The sequence below is a fragment of the Schistocerca americana genome, chromosome 1 (genome assembly GCF_021461395.2).
Source record: "Schistocerca americana isolate TAMUIC-IGC-003095 chromosome 1, iqSchAmer2.1, whole genome shotgun sequence".
In the NCBI taxonomy this organism is placed as follows: Eukaryota; Metazoa; Arthropoda; class Insecta; order Orthoptera; family Acrididae; genus Schistocerca; species Schistocerca americana.
In genome coordinates this window covers 83055370-83072536 of record NC_060119.1, presented here as the reverse complement: position 1 = coordinate 83072536, position 17167 = coordinate 83055370, and positions in this window count along the sequence as shown.

Genomic DNA, 17167 nt, shown 5'->3' with positions numbered 1-17167 from the left:
CACGTCTTGTCCGGCGATCAGACGTCCTTGGGGGTACCCAACAACATCAGAACTGCGTTATGCCGTTACCGAGATCTCATCTCCCTTGCACGGGTGAGACGTTTGCCGGCAGCCCTCGCGTCTATCGACTTTAGCCAGGCTTTTGACCGTGTGGGCCACACTTTCCTCACGGCCGTTCTACGGCTCATGGAATACCCCGACCCCTTTATCACAGTGTTGACACGCCTACTACATGGTGCAACTACTCGAGTTCTTGTCAATGGAAGACTGACGGCACCCATGCCGATCCGCCGATCAGTACGACAGGGATGTCCATTATCAACATTGTTATTTGCATTGGCCTTAGAACCCTTGTTGTGTGGTCTCCGAGACAGGCTCACTGGGATACAGTTCGGCGGCTCTATCTACCGCTGCACCGCATATGCGGATGATTTGATAATCGTCATACGAGGAGCTGACGATATGGCCGCGGCTTTGGACTGGATTGCAACCTACGGTACAGCTTCTGGTAGCCAAATCAACGTTGACAAGTCCGTCGCCTTGAGGATCGGGATTGGGCTACCGCAGGAACACATTGCCCCCTTACGCTTCAGTGATACTGTACGCTGCTTGGGCTTAGATTTCATGAACGACATGCGACGCGCGACAACGCTCAATTATCGACGCCTTCTTAACCAAATTAGGGCCGGAATTGCAAATCAGCGCTTGCGATCCCTCAACATCGTTCAGCGGGCGTATTATGCCAATGTATACCTTGCGTCCCGCATACCGCATGTCGCCCAAACGCTACCCATTCCGAAGCCCTTGGCTCGTAGCATTATGGCAGCGCTGGGATACTTCGTCACCACTGGTATGTTACTGAAGATCCGATACGTATCTCTTACCCTCCCCAAGGAAAAAGGTGGTCTCGGCCTAGTTAACGTCCACGATAGGGCCATTGCCCTCTATGTTAGCTCACATTTAAGTCTGCTGCGCCGTTGTCCTACAAGCCTCACGAGTCTGCTTCTGACGGCGCTACGACCTGCTTCACTAAGAGCGCCGGTGCCACTACAGGACATCCCAGCGCCCCTCTTTTATATAGGACGTTTCTATTTAGAACAAAGTTATTGCAGTGTCGCGCTCACGACACCACAAATGGCCACAACTCGACGCCTATATCATGACATGCTGCAACGCCGCCCCCTAAATGTGGTCGAACTAAAATATCCTGACGTACGGCGGCGCGTGGTGTGGAAGACTGTACACGATGCCATGCTTGATTCCGATGTTGTTTCTCAATGGTACGTCGTCGTGAATGGGAAGCTCGTGACGCAAGAACGTCTCTACAATATCCGCATGACAGAATCTCCCAATTGTGTGGGTTGTAATACAGTAGATTCTGACGAGCACCGCCTCAGCTGTGGAGAGGCGGAACCGGTTTGGCACCTAGTGCGGCAGATGCTGGCTTATCTCTTGCGAGTTAGGCCGGAGCATATATCTGCACGCACGTTATTGTTTCCGGATGAGACATTTTACCCCAAGACTCGAACCAACTCTGTCACCTGGATACGTGGACATGCCGTCCATTACCTCTGTCGTGACGGACACAAGGATTTCCTTGACTTCTGGCTCTATTTGCAAGAAAGACATCATGCTATTTCCGGGCATACCAGATATCGACAGTGCTTCGCAAACTACCTATGGAGTGCCTTTCACAGCCCGCCGTGTAGCTGGAATGTTCCAGGCAGTGGCAGATGAGGTCAGAACGAACTGCAAACGACCATATATTGAACAATCTTATCAGTGGGCGCAGTCGCTGGGAAGCCTCACTACGACGTGGTAGCTTTCTTTTCATGCTATTTATGTCTCATATCTTCGATGGCGTCTTCATTCTGTTTTAGTTTTCCAGGCTTGGTTAACTGTGACTGTTCGCACATTTAAAAAAAAAAAAAAAAAAAAAAAAAAAAAAGAAAAAAAAAAAAAAAAGCGTGGGCAGGAGACCTGCTTTCAAATCCAAATAAATACACAAGAACAAAATAAGAACAAAATGAACATTTTTTTATACAAAGTTCAGAGGCATATTTAATTTTTGTTCGTTGGCGGAACCTGAAGTGGCGGCGAACGGCCGTCCTAGTTAGCTTCAGGATGAAAGTGGCGGTGGCACTAGCTTTGTTTTTGTTTTTAGTAGGCTAGATAGGTTTTTGGGGGTAGTATGGGTTATAGGGGCCAACGCCTGAAGTGGAAGAGGTAGTTTTCTAAAAAAAAAAAAAGGTGGCCAGGTGGCCGCGCGGTTAAAGGCGCTGCAGTCTGGAACCGCAAGACCGCTATGGTCGCAGGAAAAAAATCAAAAAAGAGGTCCTGAGTTCAAGTCTTCCCTTGAGTGAAAAATTTTTATTTTCAGACAATTATTATCTGTCACCAGTGTCGTATGAATATATCAGATGTGTTTTCCTGTGGAGGTATCGGGTGACCTATGACCTTGCGATCAAATGTTTTTGGTTCCCATTGGAGAGCACGTCCTTTCGTCTACTAACCGCACCGCACCGCAAAACACAGACACTAAACGTATTACAGTGAACAGAGACGTCAATGAACGAATGGACAGATCATAACTATGCGAAAATAAAGAAAATAAATTTTTCACTCGAGGGAGGATTTGAACCAAGGACCTCTCATTTCGCAGCTGCTCACACTGACCACGGGACCACGGGGCTGCTGAGCTCAAACTTTCCTTGATGTTGCCTATGTCGCACATGGACTACTCACTTTGTATATTTTGCTTATTTTTTTTCATAGTTTCACACAACTTCTTCATGTTTTCTCGATAGATCTGTGTTCAGTTTTTCAAGGCCTATCCACTGTGCCAATTTTAACTAAATCTGAGGGGGGTGCGTTGGGGAGGTTCCCTTGTCAGAGCCATTTGAACCAATCTAATGGTATCATACGTACGCTAATGTGAACACAAATTTCTTAAATAATGTTACCTGATCGTAAAAGGATATACAAGATGGTGATAAACAGTGCGAAAAGTCTGATCTGTGTTGCAGAAATAATTTTTCAGAGAAAACTCGATACGTTGCGCCGATTCCGAGTTATTCAGCGTTGTAGTTAGCCAATGAGATCGTCGCGTGCACAAATGCAAGCAGCCTGCTACAGCCGGTGTTGCCAAACGTATTCCTCGTTTGTTTTCCTCAAACCGAGCAGGAGAGCAATAGGAAAATTAAACTACCAACAGCGGGGATCAAAGTCGAACCAGCGGCTCAGCAGCTTCGTGCGCTACCATCTACGCCATCAAGTGGTATCAGCTTGTGTAGCAGACTTTTATATGCTAATCATTCGATCATCTTCGGAGTCGTATTGATGTAATCGATCGTTGTCGAAATGTTCGTTTATGTGCGAATGTACACGTAAAGAGGTGTGATGGGAGAAACAACGGAGGCAAGCGTGACGCCCACTTCGACGGCGGTCAGCGTGGTGGAACGACCGCGCCGCGTCGGAGTTTCTTCGACAAATGCGCCGATTTAACATTCGGCGCTTAAGGTCAAAATGCACTGGAGCCCTGGAAAGTTTACAACACTAAATTTTCGAATCGCGTTATTTCATATGCAAATATGTCTCGGCCGTTGATAGACAACTAAGCGAGAGCAGAAGTTTTGTTGTGAATAAAGTTGACATTTTACGACAATCCTACGTGCAGACCGTTCAATGTGAAGAAAACGTTCTTGATTTAGTTCTTGAAAATCCTACTACCAACTCGAGACCCACTCGTATTTCTTCACGAGTAAGTAATTTTTCCCGATGTTCCTAATTATGCCTGAAAACTAAACGTGGTAAAATATAGCCGTTTGTTTGTTCCTACAGCATTCGTAATCTATTTCCGTAACACCTACAAAAAGTGAAAAATTTGTGGAAGAGGGCTATCATTCTCGTAATCAGTATTTCCTGTTGTACTTAAGTCAATGCATCGCAATCCAAAATTTCGAAATTAGAGTGTCGTGGACAGACGAGACGCGTTTAACCATAGAAGGGGCATTCAGCTCTCGATGCAGCCACGCGTGACGCGTATGTGAAGTCATATCACCAAACGTTTGGCGTGAACATTTGGGCGGGTATCGTAGGCGACTGTTTCTGGGTCCCGTCCTAGTACCTCCTCGTTTAAACGTATCTAGCTTTCCATGTTGTACCGTTGTATTTAGACGACCTTCCTCTGGTGGTGCGTCAGGTGATGTGGTACCAACACGGCGGCGCACTGCCGCACTGCGCTGTTGCGGCACGGGAGCGCTTAGATGCGTCGAATCCGTAGAGGTGGATTGGCCGAGACGGTCCAGTTCCCTGGCAAATTCGTTTACCAGATCTTACTCCTTGAAGATTTTTATCTGTGGGGCCATGTGAAGAAAAGTGTGTACGCGACTCTAGGAGACACCATCGAAGAGCTTCTCGCAACCATAATTTTAGCATTTGATGAAATGAGGAAAACTTTTGATTTCGGAAAACTTGCTTACTCCATGACGCAGTGTTGCAATGCGTTCATTCAGGTTGATGGAGGACGTTTGAGGCAGCTATTGTGAATAATTATTTTTACTTTTAGTTCTTCATCGTTTTGTTGTTACATAAACAATTTGAACGTCGTACTTACTGCTTTATCATTATCTTTGTTTTTCCCTGTTCACTGTATCTATTACTCATAGTGGTTGAATTTCCGTTTTATTTATAATGCATTCTTTCGTTTACATTTTTACCTGCGTCATTACATTTGTGGTTGTTGACTACCAAGAAGTAGTACACAGGGGTGGGGCCCCCGTTTTAAAATCTTGAGAATTTCGCCTGATACGCTGTTACCTTAAACATAAGAGTATTGCCTAGATCGGTCTCGTAGCGTAGTGGTAAAGCAATGTTGTTCACTTGCAGAAGGATGTAGTTAGAATCTCGTAGGATGCTTTACCATTTTTTTTTTTGTTTTCCAATCTTTATCCGACTTACTTTGAACGTCATGTTTATTCAATTACGTTGCTTGAACGTAATTTTTTATTTGTGTTCCTTTGTCATGTCATAGTACTCATCGTACGAACTTTCTCATTTACTCTCATTCGTCCATGTTACAGTGTTCACTGTATCTATTACTGATAGTGGTTGAATTTCCGTTTTCTTTACAATGCATTCTTTCGTTTACATTTTTACCTACGTCATTACGTTTTAAATATTTGTATCACTATTATCATCCACAACATCCACGACTTATAACGAAAAATACCTTTTTATGCCAGCATGCAATCAGTATAGATACATTATTTCGTATTTTTGTTTTCAACCTATAGAACGCCAATTTCAAATGTTTCGATATTATGATATACGAACAAGAATAATCCAAATCACTGGCACAAAGATTCCAGTAGATAAAACAATGATAGGACGAAAAAATGAAGACGAATGAAACGTTACTGCCATGATTAACATGACGTTACAAAGTATTGAAAGACAAAAAATTACACGTAAGGCAGTTAACTGCATACCAATAATGACCTGCCGGCCACGGTGGTCTCGCAGTTCTAGGCGCGCAGTCCGGAACCGCGGGGCTGCTACGGTCGCAGGTTCGAATCCTGCCTCGGGCATGGATGTGTGTGATGCCCTTAGGTTAGTTACGTTTAAGTAGTTCTAAGTTCTAGGGGACTGATGACCACAGCTGTTAAGTCCCATAGTGCTCAGAGCCATTTTTTTAATAATGACCAAGTCATATCGATAACGAATTAAAAAGGTGCTAGATCACCTGAGGAGATTCGAAACTACAACGTTCTACGCATTATGAGTGTTCCTTAACCGCTACACAACACCACCACTCTATGAAGTACCTTTATTTTTAAGACATTAGGGTATCACGCCGAATTCCGAAATTTTTTTTCGTCGAGGGGCGCACCAGGGCGCTACCATCCAGCGACTTCCCCTGTTTTTCTTTGTTCAGTTTCAGCTAAACAAATGAAGAACACATTTGACAACACTGCCCCGGGCAGGCTTCTTCAATTTTCGAGTGAAACGACGTCATTGCCTAACTTCAATGCTAAATAACCTTGAAACAGCGCTCCGCCCCCAGTTGCTTTCCTAACAATTATTTCTTAGCACAACGTACCCTGCAATACCCTTACAAGGTTTTGAAACTGTTTCTGACCACCCTGTGTAGTAAAGTTCCACCATTTGCTTTTATCCAAACATGGGGAGTGATGTGTTGGTAAATGTGCCAACACCTTGTAGATAGAGGAGGCCGAAATGGAAGCTATCTAACGCAGACGGGCGTGAATTCTGGAACAGGATAAGTATTGAATGCTAATAAGAAAAGTACGCAGCTCCTCGAATACTTAACTTTTATTTATCCTTGTTGTGAATACAGCAGTCCGGATGAGACATTTCATACTATAACTATCAAACTATCACTTGCTATGTAAGGCTAATGGCGCCTTGCTAGGTCGTAGCCATGGACTTAGCTGAAAGCTATTCTAACTGTCTCTCGGCAAATGAGAGAAAGGCTTCGTCAGTGTAGTCGCTAGCAAAGTCGTCGTACAACTGGGGCGAGTGCTCGTCCGTATCTCGAGACCTGCCTTGTGGTGGCGCTCGGTCTGCGATCACACAGTGGCGACACGCGGGTCCGACATGTACTAAATGGACCGCGGCCGATTTAAGCTACCACCTAGCAAGTGTGGTGTCTGGCGGTGACACCACATTCCTCCCCCGCAAATCGGCGAACGGTCGTGTTATAAGGCTTCCGCCCGCCGTGGGGAGGACCCCATGTTGACGTATGCGATGAGGTGGGGAGCCTAACAACAGGCGAGGCTGTGCCACCCGCACCCGGCCGTTCGGTCCGAGGGGAGCTAGGAAACGCCTGAAAACCTAGTCCAGGGTGCACGTCAACATGCGGTGTATGCGCCCGTAAAGAGACAGGAGCGGCCGAAGGGTCGACCTCCATTGCGTCGGGGTACCCGACGCGCGAAGACGCCATGTGGTCCGGAGCGGGCAAGAGGTCCATGGCGGAGGACGGCTGGTCACGGGAAGCGATCGGCGGCGCGTGACCCAGGGAGGCGCTTGGCGGCTGCAGCGAAGCGTCGAATGCGGGCGGCGCCGGCGGGAGAACAGGCGGCGGCGGCGGCGGCTGCTGCGGCGGCTGCGGCGGCGCGTCGCCATGGGGCAAAATGGAAGGCATCGTCGGTAACACCTGGGGATGAGGCGAGCCAGTAGATGTGTCCCCAGGGCGCTTACCGGACGGCACCGTCGCTGAAAGCAGACGGGGAGCGGCAGAACCCGTGCGACGACAGAGGCGCAGCTGATTGAGATGCCGACGCATCTCACCAGAGGCCCCCAAAACCAAATACATCGCGCGGCCGAGGCAGCGAAGAATGCGCCCTGCGAGCCAACGCCGTGAACCTCGATAGTTGCGATAAAATACAACGTCGCCTGGAGCAAAAGCAGAAGTCTGCCGCTGCACAGGAACCTGATGCGGCGGGTGCAGCAAAGACATCAAGGTTCGATGAGGACGACCGTGGAGCAACTCAGCCGGCGAGCGACCATCTCGGGGCTGAGAGCGATACGAAGACAAAAAGAGCAACAATGCGTCCACCCGAGAATGCGACTCTTTCAACTTCAACATCTGTGACTTGAAAGTCCGGACCAATCGTTCAGCGGCACCGTTTGACTGAGGCGAAAACGGCGCGGATGTCAGATGTTGAATACCATTGGCCTGGCAGAATGACTGAAATTCTGCGGACATGAATTGTGGGCCATTGTCGGAAACAATAGTCTGCGGAAGACCTTCAATGCAAAAGATAGCAGACAATGCTTGGATGGTGGCAGAGGACGTCGTGGAAGACATCCGGACAACAAAAGGAAAATTACTGAAGGCATCTACCAGAACCAACCATCTAGCATTCCAGAATGGACCAGCAAAATCGATGTGCAAGCGTTGCCAAGGGGAAGTGGCTTTTGGCCATGCAAAGACTTTCCGCGGCGGTGCGGATTGTTGTTCGGCACACGCCATGCAAGAAGAACAGATAGTCGTAATCGCAGCATCGATTCCGAACCAAGTACAGTGCTGACGATCAAGTTGTTTCGTTCGCACTATACCCCGATGTCCTTGGTGAAGAAGCCGTAAAAACAGAGGACTGTAATGAACGTGGGACCACGACTCTGGACTGATCATTATCAGAACGCAACAACAAAACACCACGTCGAACAAAAAGTCTCTCCTTGTGAGCAAAAAATCGGCGAACCAACGGATCCTCGATCCGAGACTTTGACAAAGGCCATTGCGTAGCAACAAAACGCAAAACGGTAGCAAGGACCGGGTCAGCAGCTGTGGCTGTAGCTACACGACGAAAATCAATCGGAAACGATTCGACCACTGCATCGGTTTCCGAATCAATGAACATGCAAGCAAGTTCAGAAGAATCGAATGCTTTATCCTCAGCAACAGGCAAACGGGACAACGCATCGGCGTTTCCGTGCTTAGCAGTGCACCGATACAAGATCTCGTAGCGGCACTGCGAGAGGAAAATAGACCAGCGAATGAATTTCTGCGCTGTACGCGGAGGTACAGGCTTGTTCGGATGAAAAAGCGACGTCAAAGGTTTGTGGTCTGTGATGATGGTAAAGTGACGACCATACAAGAAATCATGGAACTTAGTAACACCAAACACGAGAGCCAAAGCTTCTTTCTCTATCTGTGAATAATTTCTTTGCGCAGACGAGAGCAATTTTGACGCAAAGGCAATAGGGCGATCATGCGAGCCAACTTTGTGCGCAAGCACAGCACTGATCCCGAATTCCGATGCATCTACCATCAACAAAAGGGGTTTCTGGGGATCAAATGGCGTAAGGCAAGTATTAGAAAGCAACGCCGATTTCAACTGGCGAAAGGCGCGTTCGCATTCCGTCGTCCAGACGAACGGAACACCCTTACGGCGTAAGCGATGAAGCGGAGCTGAAAGGGAAGAGACATTGCGCAGAAAGCGATGATAATAGTTAATTTTACCCAACACACTCCGTAGCTGCTTCACATTTTGTGGCGAAGGCAATTCTTGTATGGCACGGAGGTGCTCTGGACTCGGATTTATGCCTTGGGCATTGATGACATGTCCCAAATACGGCAAGTCCCGACCAAAAAACGCACATCTGTCCTTCCGCAAGCGAAGACCATTTTGTCGCAATACCTGAAATAATGTTCGTAGGTGTGCTAAATGCTCGTCGGCTGTCTTTCCGGAGATCACAATATCGTCCAGATAGTTCGCAGCAGTAGGGACCAACGCACAAATAGTTTGTAAATATTGCTGAAACAATGCAGGGGCGGATGCACACCCGAATGGCAGTCGTTTGAATCAGTACAAACCAAGATGTGTGTTAACCACCAAGACGCGCTGGGATTCGGCGTCCACTGGGATTTGCAAGTACACATCTGCTAGGTCCAACTTGGAAAAGTATTTACCCGGGCACAGTTGATCAAAAAGATCTTCCGGGCGGGGTAAGGGAAAAGTTGCAGTCACTAGTTGTGGATTCACTGTTGCCTTGAAGTCCACACAAAGTCTCAGTTTTCCGGAAGGTTTTGGCAAAATTACTAAGGGTTAGGCCCAGAGAGAAGCTTGCACACGTTCAATTACGCCCTGTGATTCTAGATCATTTAATGTTCTTGCGACCTCATCACGCAATGCGTGGGGAACATTGCGCGCTCTGAAAAATTTCGGTTGCGCGTTTACTTTCAGTTCCAAATGTGCTTCATAGTTCTTAGCGCAACCAAGGCCCGGTGCAAAAATGTCTGCAAATACTTCACACAAACGAGAAACACTGTCTGAAGGCACAGTCTAATTCACTGATAGGACCTGATTTACAATAGACATGTTAAACAACTGAAATAAATCTAAACCAAACAAGTTCACTGCAGTAGAAGAACGTAAAATGACACAAGTTTTGTTTGTCCCTTGTATGTTGCAAGAAGGGTGCACTGTCCTAACACAGGGATCTGCTGTCCTGAATAACTTTTTAACTGAACATTTGCGGCACGCAACGGAGGTTTGCCCAGTTGTTTGTACGTGTCGTGATTGAGCAATGAAACTGCAGCTCCGGTATCGAGCTGGAATGGTATGACCTTGCCATTAAAGTCCAAATCTACAAAAAGTTTATTGTCCTGCTGACGACAAGAGCGATTGTCTTGTGCAATTTGAACAGACACTGGTACAGAATCACGTGCTAATTGACGTGATTTCCGGCGACGTCGACGCACCCTTTTTGTGGGACGAACACAGTCACTGTTAGAGAAAGTGGCACTGGGCGGAGTGGAATTAACGACATGAATGTCCATGGGCGAAAATCCACGAGCCTGAGTATTCTTGGTTTGATTCCGGCGCGAAGCAAAAGGCCGGGAATGATTGTGATTGTCTGATCTGAGCTTTTTCTGGCAAACACTTTGAACATGTCCTTTCTTATTACAGAAAAAGCAAATAGCTTGCCGTGACGGGCAATTGTCACGCGAATGTCTAGTTGCACACCGCGGGCATGATTTCACTGTAATTGTGTGCTGGCGCAGCACACCTGGTGTAGAGCGTGGCGGCAGCTGCGCAGACGTGCGCGAGGGCAGTTTACCGGGCCGCGTAGCGCGCCCGGCGGGCCGGTTAATGTTACACACTGCTGGCGAAGTTGCAAAAGCTTCCTGAGCACAGTCAAGTGTGTCTTGCCTATCCAATATGTCTATCACTTGTTGAAGGGAGGGATTAACTAGTTTCAAAATCTGCTCCCGTATGCGAACATCAGAAACGTTCTGTGCAATTGCATCACGCACCATAGTATCTGAATAAGGAAGGCCACAGTCACATTCAAATGCACAATCCCTAGTAAGGCCTTGCAAAGTTGCAACCCACTCCCGATTAGTTAGACAGGCCGTACGTTTCGTACGAAAGAACGTATACCTTTTTGCAACTACATTAACTGTTTCTTTGAAATAGGCATCTAAAGCAGACAAAATTTCTTCGTAGGACAAAGTTGCTACGTCGCGTCGGGGAAACAATTTCACTATCACACGGTATGTGGACACACCTACACACGAAAGCAAAAACGGCTGCTGCTCATTACCTTGAATTCTGTAGGCGGCGAGATGAAATCCAAACCGGCGTGACCACTCAGTCCATGATTCGTGCGCTGGATCGTAGTGCCTAAAAGGCGGTGCAACTGCGAGTTGTGGCTGCGGTAGCGGTGAAGCGGCGGCTGCCGCATCGGTTTGAATGGCACGTTGACCACGGACGAGCTGTCCAAGGGCATCCAATAACGCCTGCGTCTACTGATTCTGCAAGCGATAAAATTCGGACAGTACATCTGGCGAAGCCATGACACAAGTAAATGTAAGCAATTAGAAAGAACAAGACTCTTTTCGTTGTCTCGTCGCCAATGATGTGTTGGTAAATGCCGGCCACGGTGGTCTCGCGGTTCTAGGCGCGCAGTCCGGAACCGCGCGGCTGCTACGGTCGCAGGTTTGAATCCTGCCTCGGGCATGGATGTGTGTGATGTCCTTAGGTTAGTTAGGTTTAAGTAGTTCTAAGTTCTAGGGGACTGATGACCACAGCTGTTAAGTCCCATAGTGCTCAGAGCCATTTTTTGAATAATGACCAAGTCATATCGATAACGAATTAAAAAGGTGCTAGATCACCTGAGGAGATTCGAAACTACAACGTTCTATGCATTATGAGTGTTCCTTAACCGCTACACAACACCACCACTCTATGCAGTACCTTTATTTTTAAGACATTAGGGTATCACGCCGAATTCCGAAATTTTTTTTCGTCGAGGGGCGCACCAGGGCGCTACCATCCAGCGACTTCCCCTGTTTTTCTTTGTTCAGTTTCAGCTAAACAAATGAAGAACACATTTGACAACACTGCCCCGGGCAGGCTTCTTCAATTTTCGAGTGAAACGACGTCATTGCCTAACTTCAATGCTAAATAACCTTGAAACAGCGCTCCGCCCCCAGTTGCTTTCCTAACAATTATTTCTTAGCACAACGTACCCTGCAATACCCTTACAAGGTTTTGAAACTGTTTCTGACCACCCTGTGTAGTAAAGTTCCACCATTTGCTTTTATCCAAACATGGGGAGTGATGTGTTGGTAAATGTGCCAACACCTTGTAGATAGAGGAGGCCGAAATGGAAGCTATCTAACGCAGACGGGCGTGAATTCTGGAACAGGATAAGTATTGAATGCTAATAAGAAAAGTACGCAGCTCCTCGAATACTTAACTTTTATTTATCCTTGTTGTGAATACAGCAGTCCGGATGAGACATTTCATACTATAACTATCAAACTATCACTTGCTATGTAAGGCTAATGGCGCCTTGCTAGGTCGTAGCCATGGACTTAGCTGAAGGCTATTCTAACTGTCTCTCGGCAAATGAGAGAAAGGCTTCGTCAGTGTAGTCGCTAGCAAAGTCGTCGTACAACTGGGGCGTGTGCTCGTCCGTATCTCGAGACCTGCCTTGTGGTGGCGCTCGGTCTGCGATCACACAGTGGCGACACGCGGGTCCGACATGTACTAAATGGACCGCGGCCGATTTAAGCTACCACCTAGCAAGTGTGGTGTCTGGCGGTGACACCACAGGGAGCTACACAAGAAAACGACTGAACCGTCTAAGCGTCGCCCATGAAATCAGGTTTTCCCACCTTAGTTGAAACTACGGGACACGTCTCACTTATTACGGCCACTGTTTCTCTCCAGGAGCAAATGTTACGAACACTGTGCAAGTACATGCGCGCTGTTTATGCCTTGGAAAGTAAAACCTTGAGAGTATAATGGAGCTTACATGCATTGGTGATATTATTCATAGGGCTGTTTACCTGGAACTATCGCCAACAGATGCACGCTACTGATTGCCTGTTCGACTAAGCGTACGAAGCGCGGCTGGAGCCAACGACTCGTGGGGGGAGGAGCGAGCAGCGGGCTTTGCCTCACAACACAGCGTCGTGGGGATGGCGGTAAACCCGGCGCCGACGTTCTGCCAGCCCCTTCACTGATTTACCTGGGTTCGCGAACAAACAGAATTTCTTCTGCACGCACTTCTGTATGGCTGTATGGAACACCAGGAAGGCGTGGATGGCTCCCCGCAAAGCACGCCGCCTACTTCAACTAGCCACATATTCGACTGACTAATCCATGTTGCAAAACGTCTAAACCTTGTCACCCAGCCCAGTTGCTGGTACCTGTTTCAAAGCATCCAGAGGCAACAAATACTTGATTTTCGGTATTTCAGATAATTATTGACTGAATATAAAACTACTCTCATAATAAAATCACTAAGAGATATTATTTTTAACTTATTGATTTAAAACAAGAGACAGGTATGAAAGCCAGCGTCATTCACCGCACGAAAGCTACCCAAATTATGTTCAGCGGGTGTTTGGGAATGAGAGTATTTAGTAACATTGGACAAACATTACACATAATTTGAAACCTTTTCTCGGACTCTGCTCTAGAAAATAAAGAATATACACATGTACGACAGAATGTAGCTTCAAACTTATATCGTTGTACGATACTTAGTTCAGGAGATATGGCGTTATAAATAATGAAATACGTGAAACCGGCTAAAATGTTAGAAGATGTTTTATGCATGAAAGTTGGATTCTTCAATGAATCTAGGAAGAATTGTCTGTGAAGGAGGATGGGTTGCTGGTAAAGAAGAATCTGAATATTCTCCTGTCGGTTATATACACTCCTGGAAATGGAAAAAAGAACACATTGACACCGGTGTGTCAGACCCGCCATACTTGCTCCGGACACTGCGAGAGGGCTGTACAAGCAATGATCACACGCACGGCACAGCGGACACACCAGGAACCGCGGTGTTGGCCGTCGAATGGCGCTAGCTGCGCAGCATTTGTGCACCGCCGCCGTCAGTGTCAGCCAGTTTGCCGTGGCATACGGAGCTCCATCGCAGTCTTTAACACTGGTAGCATGCCGCGACAGCGTGGACGTGAACCGTATGTGCAGTTGACGGACTTTGAGCGAGGGCGTATAGTGGGCATGCGGGAGGCCGGGTGGACGTACCGCCGAATTGCGCAACACGTGGGGCGTGAGGTCTCCACAGTACATCGATGTTGTCGCCAGTGGTCGGCGGAAGGTGCACGTGCCCGTCAACCTGGGACCGAACCGCAGCGACGCACGGATGCACGCCAAGACCGTAGGATCCTACGCAGTGCCGTAGGGAACCGCACCGCCACTTCCCAGCAAATTAGGGACACTGTTGCTCCTGGGGTATCGGCGAGGACCATTCGCAACCGTCTCCATGAAGCTGGGCTACGGTCCCGCACACCGTTAGGCCGTCTTCCGCTCACGCCCCAACATCGTGCAGCCCGCCTCCAGTGGTGTCGCGACAGGCGTGAATGGAGGGACGAATGGAGACGTGTCGTCTTCAGCGATGAGAGTCGCTTCTGCCTTGGTGCCAATGATGGTCGTATGCGCGTTTGGCGCCGTGCAGGTGAGCGCCACAATCAGGACTGCATACGACCGAGGCACACAGGGCCAACACCCGGCATCATGGTGTGGGGAGCGATCTCCTACACTGGCCGTACACCACTGGTGATCGTCGAGGGGACACTGAATAGTGCACGGTACATCCAAACCGTCATCGAACCCATCGTTCTACCATTCCTAGACCGGCAAGGGAACTTGCTGTTCCAACAGGACAATGCACGTCCGCATGTATCCAGTGCCACCCAACGTGCTCTAGAAGGTGTAAGTCAACTACCCTGGCCAGCAAGATCTCCGGATCTGTCCCCCATTGAGCATGTTTGGGACTGGATGAAGCGTCGTCTCACGCGGTCTGCACGTCCAGCACGAACGCTGGTCCAACTGAGGCGCCAGGTTGAAATGGCATGGCAAGCCGTTCCACAGGACTACATCCAGCATCTCTACGATCGTCTCCATGGGAGAATAGCAGCCTGCATTGCTGCGAAAGGTGGATATACACTGTACTAGTGCCGACATTGTGCATGCTCTGTTGCCTGTGTCTATGTGCCTGTGGTTCTGTCAGTGTGATCATGTGATGTATCTGACCCCAGGAATGTGTCAATAAAGTTTCCCCTTCCTGGGACAATGAATTCACGGTGTTCTTATTTCAATTTCCAGGAGTGTAGTTCCGTTGCACGTAAAATGTTATTGTCTCTTGTACAGTGCAGTGTAAGATAATGGTTTCCCTAGAACAGACGGCAAAATTTTGTCGAGATAAGTAATCATGAAACCTGGCACAGAACTGTGAAGTTCACACTGCTATTCGTACAGTAGCTCCAGAACATATATCCTGACACCATTGCACAGGATACGGTGATCGGGAATTCTACCTTACCTTACCTTACCTTACCTTACCTTACCTTACTTAACGTTACGTTATCTTCGTATAGTAACATTAATCTTTTTAATACAGATCGCAGATCCTTTTATGTCAAAATCTGATGATTCTTCAAAAATACCCAGTGCTTGGATCAGGCCATCATTGTCATTGTGAGTGGCATAGTCTGTCAGAAACAAAGACTGTATCATGGAAACGGCCTCCTCATCCAAAATATCGAAACAATAATCGGCAATAATGGTACCTTGTCATACGCATTTTTATGAAAGGTTGTCCGACGCAACTCGCCACGAACTCCTCCCCTGTACCAACCTCTTCCTCTCAGAGTAGCATTTGCACCAAACGCCCTCAATTATTTACTGACTACATTCCATATATCTCTGTCCTCTCCTATGGTTTTTGCCCTCTATCGCTCCCTCTGGCACTACAGAACTTGTTTCCTGATTTCTTTAACGCATGTCCTATCAACCTGTCCCTTCTCATTGTCAGTGTTACCTCCATATTTCTTCCCTCGTCGATTCCGCGGAAAAACTCCCAATTTCTCATATTAACAGCGAATTTGATTTTTCATTATCCTTCCGTAGGACCACATATCAGAGACTTCGAATTTCTTTCACAGATGAAAGGCCATATTCAGTATTAGGAGACTTATTACGGCGAAGAATGTGTGTTTTGTCTCCTAGGTAGCGGCATTCATCCGCTTCGTCTAATAAGGGCATCACACTTTTCATATTCTGTTTCCCGGTAATGTCGCTTCTCCCACTCACCGATAGTTCGTCTTCCTGTAGTTTGCTTTCAGTCCATATTTTGTGCTTAGTATACTGTTCATTCCACTCAGAGCGTCTTGTAATTCTTTCTCGCTTTCGCCGAGAACAGCAATACCGTCAGCGAATCTTTGTTTTATTTCCATCATTACTCCTTCGATGTAGAACAGCAGAACATTTCAGCAGTAGAGGAGAAAGAGGAAATCAAGAACTTCTGTTACTCTTTTAATCTGATCACTTTTCTCTCGGTCTGCCTTTGTTATTATTCCCTCTTGGTTCTTGCATATACTTTTTACTAACCGTACTGAGGGTTTCAAACAAGTTACATTCACTAACACTATTCCTTGATCGACAAATCCTGTGAATTTGCCTTCATAATTGTGAAGACCTGGTCCATTTATCAAGGGTAACTTTGGTACTGCTTCACTGGTGCCTTTATCTCTCCAAAAACCAAACTGACTGTTATTAAGAGTCTACAGAATATTTAACAGTTTACTCGATACTTCCTGGACCATACACTCTATGACTTCCTCAGCAACGCTATCCTGTTGGTGCAGCATGAAGGTATATTCGTCAGGAGGGGGCAGGTCACCACTTTCTCCTCCTGTCGATCACCGATGGTTTGGCATTAGCAGTGAACACACAAATGATGGTTCACGTAGTTGCCTCCATTGTGCAAGAAAGGAATTTAAAATTCAAAATATACCTCTGAGAAACCATTTGAGAATATGCTTTATTTAAATTGTTTTTAAAGAAAAATCTGTGATATTGACACCTCTTTTCTTGCTACGACGAGACCATGTGATACGACCGTAGCGTATTTCGTGTAAGACACAAGCGCTGCCTTCTCTTTATTACGCAGGAATCTATACCCTCGTAGTCGGACAGTGATTACGTCATCACACTCTGACAGAGGCTGGTGGCGTATCAGTTTCAACTGAAAAAAGCTAGATGAGGTGAGAGCGGCCTCGGGAAAAAGACCGAGAAATACGGTCCACCGTTTACCACTTCAGACTAGTGTGTCTTCACAGAGCTATTCACCAACTCAAATTGAATCCTTACAA